Genomic DNA, 8,981 nt, shown 5'->3' with positions numbered 1-8,981 from the left:
ATGATTTTTTTTTTTTTTATCCCTATAGTCTTGCCTTTTCAAAAATGTCATGTAGTTAGTATCAGAGCATGTGGCCTTTTCAGACTGACTTCACTCACTTACCAATATGCCTCTAAGTTTCTCCCATGTTTTCTCATGGCTTGATACCTCATTTCTCTTTCCGCTGTATGGATGTACCACAATTTGCATATCCATTTGCTTATTTGGAGGACATTCTGGTTGCTACCAAATTTTAGAATTGCTATAAAAATTTGTTTGCAGGTTATTGTGTAGACATAGATTTTCAAGTCATTTGGGTAAATACCAAAGGGTGCAACTGCTGGATCATATGGGAAGACTATGTTTAGCTTTGCAACAAACTGGCATGCTGTGTTCCAAAGTGGCTGCATCATTATCCATTTGCACCAACATTGAACAAGAGTTGTTGTTGCTTCACATACTCACCAGCATTTGGTGTTGTCCGTGTTTTGGATTTTGGCCATTCTGGGAGATGTATATCATTTTAGTAGTATCTTGTTTTAATTTTCATTTCCCTGATGCTTTCTTATGCTAGTTGCCATCAGTTTACCTTCTTTGGTGAGTCACCTGTTAAGATCTTTGGCCCACTTTTTTTTTTTTTTTTTTGCAGTACATGGGCCTCTCACTATTGGGGCCTCTCCCATCGCGGAGCACAGGCTCCGGACACGCAGGCTCAGCGGCCATGGCTCAGTGGCCATGGCTCATGGGTCCAGCCGCTCCGCGGCATGTGGGACCTTCCAGGACCAGGGCACAAACCCGTGTCCCCTGCATCGGCAGGCGGACTCTCAACCACTGCGCCACCAGGGAAGCCCTGGCCCACTTTTTAATTGGGTTGTTTGATTTCTTATTGTTGAGTTTTAAGTGTTCTTTGTATATTTGGGGTGACAGTCCTTTATCATATTTGAATTTTTCAAACATTTTCTCCCAGTCTGTACTTTGTCTTTTCATTCTCTTAACCATGTTTTCACAGAACAGAAGTTTTTATTCTTACTGAAGTCCAGCTTATCAATTTTTTTTTCTTTCATGGACTATGCTTTTGGTGTTGAATCTAAAAAGTCATCACCAAACCTAAGGTCACCTAGATTTCCTCCTATGTTATATTCTAGGAATTTTATAGTTGTGTCTTACATTTAGGTCTATGATCCATTTTGAGTAAATTTTTGTGAAAGATGAAAAGTCAATGTCTAGTTTTATTTTATTTTATTTTATTTTTTGCATGTGAATATCCAGTTCCTACAGCACCATTTGTTGAAAGGACTATATTTTCTCTATTGTATTGTCTTTGGTCCTTTGTCAAAGATCAGTTGGCTATATTTATATGGATCTATTTCTGTCTCTATTCTTTCACTAAGCAATTCAATGAATCACACTGTTTCTTGATTACTGTAGTTTTATAGTAAGTTTTGAAGTCAGGTAGTGTCTACCACCCTCCAACTTTGCTCTTTGATTAGTGTTTTTCTTTTTTTTTTTTTCCTTTTATTCATTTTTTTTGTGGAGGGTGGTTAGAGGTTAATTTTGACTTTAATTTTCAGGGCACATGCAAAATTCTTTAGAGGTGTTCCATATCTATAGGATGAAGCCCAGATGCCTGAGTATTTAAAAACATTTATAGTCTAGGTCCTGCTTAGTTTTTTTTAAAACATCATCCACTACTCTAGGCATACCTATCCACTCTTTGTTCCTCAAACTCCCCTCAAACTCTCATACCTCTCTTCCTTGAGCACATTGTCCTGTATGATTGGAATTCCCTTCTGTTTGTTTCCACCTGGATAAATCATCTAGTCCTATTGAGTATGTCTCTGAGATATCTCTATAAATGTGTTTCTTGATCTTTCCCAGTCTAGCTTAGTACTGCCCTCCATTTATTTTTCCATCACAGGCACTCTATTCCAGGTACTGTACTTGCCCTTGGGATACAATGATCTAGTCTAGGATGAACCTTATATCTTGATGAAAGACCAGCTAGAAGTATTTAAATAACATAAACCCAGGTTATGATAATCATTATAGAGAAAAAAGTAAAGGGCCAAGATAGAAACTAAAAGATAAAGGAGGTCCTACTTTAGGAAGGAAGGTAAAGAAAGACTTTTCTGAGTAGGAGCCATTTGTACTGAGATATGATGGATGATGAAAACTTGCCTCACTGAAAAATCATCTCTCATGAAAGGGCCTGTGCAAAGGACCCCAAGGGAGAATTGAGCTCAATGTACAGAAGAACAAGCTCAATGCATTGAAGAACAAGCAGGGAGCAAGGGGATGGGGCATGAGATGAGGCTGGACATGTAGGCAATGTTCAAACCAGGCAGTGCTTTAGAGGCCCTAGTGTAGACGATCAATTTTATTTTAGGCACAATGGGCCCATTGAAGGATTTTATGTAAGGCAGTGAAATTATCTGATTTACACTTAAGCGCTCATCGACTGCTGTATAGAGAATTATATGGAAGCAGTAATTACGGTTGTCATGTAATTTATCACCCATTGGGGCACTTTTAAGTGTGAAAGGGGGATTATTAATAATTATGCCGAGTCAATAGATACACACTGTGACATATGGTGGCTCAAGCAATAACAGACACAAGGCAAAGCTAATAGTGGTTTCTGGATTCTGAAGAAGGTTGATAGCCTAAGAAATAGTAAATGAAGGTTGTAAAAGATCAGATGGTTTCATGATACGTTTTGGAGGTAGAATCAAGAGTACTATTGCTGACATGCAGCTAGAGGATGGAGAATAATCAAGTACCTCTAGTTTCTGATTTGAGCATTTGAACTGCATTCACAGAATTTCCTGAGTAGGGAAAGGAGTTTTGGGGGAAATTTGTTTGGCATAGAGGCAGGGAAAAGGTCTATGTCTATGTCTAGTCCATAATAGAGCTCTAAACTCGAATGTTGCTGAGATATATGGTGGAGATGATGGGTAAGGTATTTGTATCTGTCTATTTAGGAACTTAGAGATGAAGAATGGTTAAGAGATATATGTCTGGGCATCATCAGCAAGTAAGTGAGTTTAAATAAATATTAGTATGAGTGGTCACATAGAAAGTGTGAAGAAAATGAATACAAAAGAGATAGGTTCAGGCCCAGAGAAACAGAAGTATAGACAGTAGAGGAGGAATTCTCAGTGAGGTTGAGAAGAAATAGACTTTGAGATGGAGGACAATTCAGAAGACTGTGGACACATGGAATCTGAGAGAGGAGAGTGTTTCATGAAGGATTTAACTCTGTAAAGTGCTGATGAGTGAAGGGGAGGATATGAGGATTGGGAGGTACCTACTGAATTACTACATTACGAGTCATTGTGATCTTAAGAACAGAAGTTTCTTTAAGTGGAGGCAGAAAAAACCTGGTTGGAAAATAATAAAGAGTGAATTGCAGGCTTGAAGGAAAACATAGTTTATTTAAATATCTATCTATCATCTATCTATCCATATAACTATCGATCAATAAATATAATATCAACAAATTTGCCATAAAGGGAAAAGATGGAATGAGAGGGAAGCAATAGCAGGATGGGGATGCGAGGCTTAAGGGAAGATTTTTTTTTTAAATTTTTCTCATATAATCTTTTTTTTAAACATCTTTATTGGAATATAATTGCTTCACAATGGTGTTTTAGTTTCTGCTTTATAACAAAGTGAATCAGTTATACATATACATATATCCCCATATCTCTTCCCTCTTGCATCTCCCTCCCTCCCACCTCCTTATCCCACCTCTTTAGGTGGTCACAAAGCACCGAGATGATCTCCCTGTGCTACGTGGCTGCTTCCCACTAGCTAACTATCTTACACTTGGTACTGCATATATGTCCATGCCACTCTCTCACATAGTCCCAGCTTACACTTCCACCTCCCCGTGTCCTCAAGTCCATTCTCTAGTAGGTCTGCATCTTTATTCCCGTCTTGCACGTAGGTACTTCATGACCTTTTTTTTTTTTTTTTTTTTTAGATTCCATATATATGTGTTAGCATATGGTATTTGTTTTTCTCTTTCTGACTTACTTCACTCTGTATGACAGACTCTAGGTCCATCCACCTCACTACAAATAACTCAATTTTGTTTCTTTTTATGGCTGAGTAATATTCCACTGTATATATGTGCCACATCTTCTTTATCCATTCATCTGTCGATGGACACTTAGGTTGCTTCCATGTTCTGGCTATTGTAAATAGAGCTGCAAAGAACATTGTGGTACATGACTCTTTTTGAATTATGGTTTTCTCAGGGTATATGCCCAAGAGTGGGATTGCTGGGTCATATGATAATTCTATTTTTAGTTTTTTAAGGAACCCCCATAATGTTCTCCATAGTGGCTGTATCAATTTACATTCCCACCAACAGTGAAAGAGGGTTCCACTTCTCCACACCCTCTCCAGCATTTATTGTTTGTCAATTTTTTGATGATGGCCATTCTGACCGGTGTGAGATGATATCTCATTGTAGTTTTGATTTGCATTTCTCTAATGATTAATGATGTTGAGCATTCTTTCATGTGTTTGTTGGCCGTCTGTATATCTTCTTTGGAGAAATGTCTATTTAGGTCTTCTGACTATTTTTGGATTGGGTTGTTTGTTTTTGATATTGAGTACATGAGCTGCTTGTAAATTTTGGAGGTTAATCATTTGTCAGTTGCTTCATTTGCAAATATTTTCTCCCATTCTGAGAAAGGGAGAATGGGAGCTCTTCCCTAAATATTTGATAGAATTCACCTGTGAAACCATCTGGTCCTGGGCTTTTGTTTGTTGGAAGATTTTTAATCACAGTTTCAATTTCAGTGCTTGTGATTGGTCTGTTCATATTTTCTATTTCTCCCTGGTTCAGTTTCAGAATGTTGTGCATTTCTAAGAATTTGTCCATTTCTTCCAGGTTGCCTATTTTATTGGCATATATTTCCTTGTAGTAATCTCTCATGATCCTTTGTATTTCTGCAGTGCCAGTTGTTACTTCTTTTTCAATTCTAATTCTATTGATTTGAGTCTTCTCTCTTTTTTTCTTGATGAGTCTGGCTAATGGTTTATCAATTTTGCTTAGCTTCTTAAAGAACCAGCTTTTAGTTTTATTGATCTTTGCTATTATCTCCTTCATTTCCTTTTTAATTTATTTCTGATCTGATATTTATTATTTCTTTCCTTCTGCTAACTTTGGGGTTTTTTTGTTCTTCCTCTAATCGCTTTAGGTGTAAGGTTAGGTTGTTTATTTGAGATGTTACTTGTTTCTTAAGGTAGGATTGTATTGCTATAAACTTCCCTCTTAGAACTTCTTTTGCTGCATCCCATAGGTTTTGGGTCATCGTGCTTCATTGTCATTTGTTTCTAGGTATTTTTTGATATCCTCTTTGATTTCTTCAGTGATTTCTTGGTTATTAAGTAGTATATTGCTTAGTCTCCATGTGTTTGTATTTTTTCCAGATTTTTTTCTTTTAACTGATATCTAGTTTCACAGCGTTGTGGTCAGAAAAGATACTTGATACAATTTCAATTTTCTTAAATTTACCAAGGCTTGATTTGTGACCCAAGACATGATCTATCCTGGAGAATGTTCCACGAGCACTTGAGAAGAAAGTTTATTCTGTTGTTTTTGGATGGATTGTCCTATAAATATCAATTAAGTCCATCTTGTTTAATGTATCATTTAAAGCTTGTGCTTCCTTATTTATTTTCATTTTGAATGATCTGTCCTTTGGTGAAAGTGGGGTGTTAAAGTTCCCTACTATGATTGTGTTACTGTTGATTACCCCTTTTATGGCTGTTAGTATTTGCCTTATATATTGAGGTGCTCCTACATTTGGTGCATAAATACTTACAATTGTTATATCTTCTTCTTGGATTGATCCCTTGATCATTGTGTAGTGTCCTTCTTTGTCTCTTGTAATAATATTTGTTTTAAAGTCTATCTTGTCTGATATGAGAATTGGTACTCCAGCTTTCTTTTGGTTTCCATTTGCATGGAATATGTTTTTCCATCCCCTCACTTTCAGTCTGTATGTGTCCCTAGGTCTGAAGTGGGTCTCTTGTAGACAGCATATATATGGGTCTTGTTTTTGTATCCATTCAACCAGTCTATGTCTTTTGGTGGGAGCATTTAATCCATTTACATTTAAGGTAATTATCGATATGTATGTTGCTATTCCCATTTTCTTAATTGTTTTGTTTTGTTATTGTAGGTCTTTTCCTTCTCTTGTGTTTCCTGCCTAGAGAATTTCCTTTAGCATTTGTTGTAAAGCTGGTTTGGTGGCGCTGAATTCTCTTAGCCTTTGCTTCTCTGTAGAGGTTTTAATTTCTCTGTCAAATCTGAATGAGACCCTTGCTGGGTAGAGTAACTTGGTTGTAGCTTTTTCCCTTTCATCACTTTAAATATGTCCTGCCAGTCCCTTCTGTCTTGCAGAGTTTCTGCTGAAAGATCAGCTGTTAACCTTATGGGGATCCCCTTGTGTGGCATTTGTTGTTTTTCCTTTGCTGCTTTTAATACTTTTTGTTTGTATTTAATTTTTGATAGTTTGATTAGTATGTGTCTTGGCATGTTTCTCCTTGGATTTATCTGGTATGGGACTGTCTGTGCTTCCTGGACTTAATTAACTATTTCCTTTCCCATATTAGGGAAATTCAACTATAACCTTTTCAAATATTGTCTCAGTCCCTTTCTTTTTCTCTTCTTCTGGGCCCCCTATAAATCGAATGCTGGTGCACTTAATGTTGTCCCAGAGGTCTCTGAGACTGTCCTCAATTATTTTCATTCTTTTTTCTTTATTCTGCTCTGCGGTGGTTATTTCCATTATTTTATATTCAGGTCTCTTATCTGTTCTTCTGCATCAGTTATTCTGCTATTGATCCCTTCTAGAAAAATTTTAATTTCATTTATTGTGTTGTTCATCACTTTTTGTTTGCTCTTTAGTTCCTTTAGGTCCTTGTTAAACGTTTCTTGCATTTTTTCCATTCTATTTCCAAGATTTTGGATCATCTTTACTATCATTATTCTGAATTCTTTTTCAGGTAGACTGCCTATTTCCTCTTCATTTTTTAGGTCTGGTGGGGTTTTACCTTGCTCCTTCATCTGCTGTGTGTTTCTCTGTCTTCTCATTTTGCTTAACTTACTGTGTTTGGGGTCGCCTTTTCACAGGCTGCTGGTTCATAGTTCCCGTTGTTTTTGGTGTCTGCTCCCAGTGGCTAAGGTTGGTTCAGTCAGTTGTGTAGGCTTCCTGGTGGAGGGGACTAGTGCCTGTGTTCTGGTGGATGAGGCTGGATCTTGCCTTTCTGGTGGGCAGGTCCACATCTGGTTGTGTGTTTTGGGGTGTCTGTGACCTTATTATGATTTTAGGCAGCCTCTCTTCTAATGGGTGGGGTTGTGTTCCTGTCTTTCTAGTTGTTTGGCATAGGGTGTCCAGCACTGTAGCTTGCTGGTTGTTGAGTGGAGCTGGGTCTTGGCATTGAGATGGAGATCTCTGGGAAACTTTTGCCATTTGCTATTATGTGGAGCTGGGAGGTCTCTGTTGGAACAATGTCCTGAACTTGGCTCTCCCACCTATGAGGCACAGCCCTGATGCCTGGCTATAGCACCAAGAGCCTGTCATCCACACGGCTCAGTAGTAAAGGGGGAAAGAAAGAAAGAAAAAGATAAAATAAAATAAAGTTGTTAAAGTGAAAAATAAAAAGAAATATTAAAAAAATTTAAGTAATAAAATAAAAAAGAAAGAAGAGAGCAACCAAACCAAAAAACAATTCCACCAATGATAACAAGCACTAAGAACTATACTAAAAATATAATAATAATAATAAACATAAAAACGGACAGACAGAACCCTAGTACAAATGGTAAAAGCAAAGCTATACAGACATAATCACACACAGAAACATACACATACACACTCACAAAAAGAGAAAAAGGGAGAAAACTATATATATCATTGCTCCCAATGCTCACCCCCTCAATTTGGGATGAGTCATTTTCTAATCAGGTATTCCACAGATGCAGGGTACATCAAGTTGTTTGTGGAGATTTAATCCGCTGCTCCCGAGGTTGCTGAGAGAGATTTCCCTTTCTCTTCTATTTTCACACATCTCCTGGGGTTCAGCTTTGGATTTGGCCCCGCCTCTGTGTGTAGGCTGCCTGAGGGTGTCTGTCCTTTGTTCAGACAGGATGGGGTTAAAGTAGCAGCTGATTCAGTGGCTCTGGTTCACTCAGGCTGGGGGGAGGGAGGGGTACAGAGTGCAGGGCGAGCCTGAGGCAGCAGAGGCCAGCGTGACATGGCACCAGCCTGAGGCACGCCGTGTGTTTTCCTGGGGAAGTTGTCCGTGAATCACAGGACCCTGGCAGTGGTGGGCTGCACAGGCTCCTGGGAGGGGAAGTGTGGATAGTGACCTGTACCTACACATAGGCTTCTTGGTGGCTGCAGCAGCAGCCTTAGTGTCTCATGCCCGTCTCTGGGGTCCACGCTGATAGCCATGGCTCGTGCCCATCTCTGGAGCTCCTTTAAGCGGCGCTCTTAATTCCATCTTCTTGCACACCAGGAAAGAAAGAGGCAAGAAAAAGTCTCTTGCCTCTTCAGCAGCTTCAGACTTTTTCCTGGACTCCCTCCCAGCTAGCTGTGGTGCACTAGCCCCCTTCAGGCTGTGTTCATGCAGCCAACCCCAATCCTATCCCTGGGATCCGACCGAAGCCAGAGCCTCAGCTCCCAGCCCCCGCTGGTTCCGGCGGGTGAGCAGACAATCCTCTCGGGCTCGTGAGTGCTGGTCAGCACTGATCCTCTGTGTGGGAATCTCTCTGCTTTGTCCTCTGCACCCCTATTGCTGCACTCTCCTCCATGGCTCTGAAGCTTCTCCCCTCTGCCACCTGCAGTTTCCACCCGCGAAGGGACTTCCTAGTGTGTGGAGACCTTTCCTCCTTCACAGCTCCCTCCCACTGGAGCAGGGCCCGTCCCTATTCTTTTGTCTGTGTTTTTTCTTTTGCCCTACCCAGGTATGTGGGGAGT

This window comes from Grampus griseus (assembly GCF_964374135.1).
Source record: "Grampus griseus genome assembly, chromosome: 7".
Lineage (NCBI taxonomy): Eukaryota > Metazoa > Chordata > Mammalia > Artiodactyla > Delphinidae > Grampus > Grampus griseus.
This window is presented reverse-complemented; position numbering follows the sequence as displayed.